The sequence below is a fragment of the Propithecus coquereli genome, unplaced genomic scaffold, assembly GCF_000956105.1.
Source record: "Propithecus coquereli isolate 6110/MARCELLA unplaced genomic scaffold, Pcoq_1.0 Scaffold397, whole genome shotgun sequence".
NCBI lineage: Eukaryota > Metazoa > Chordata > Mammalia > Primates > Indriidae > Propithecus > Propithecus coquereli.
In genome coordinates, this window is record NW_012149696.1 from 969,983 (window position 1) to 970,312 (window position 330).

Genomic DNA, 330 nt, shown 5'->3' on the forward strand with positions numbered 1-330 from the left:
GTTAATTTCTGTATTTCAAATAGTAAAACGATATCACTTAATAGCTAAAATCCAGAATTCTGGAATTAGATATCCTTGGAATTGCAGTCTTGCTCCAATATTTACTATTTGACTTTGTGTGAATTACTCAATATATCTAACTATAAATTTTCTGACCTATATAATGGAGTAAAACTATTGTCTACCTAATAGGGTACTTCTGTGGATCAAATGAGATACCAAGCCAACCAAAAAAAAAAAAAAAAGCATAGTCACTGGGACATATAAAGCACTCAAAACTGATTTTATTATCATTTACAACCTGAAAATTAAAGATAACAATAGATCTAC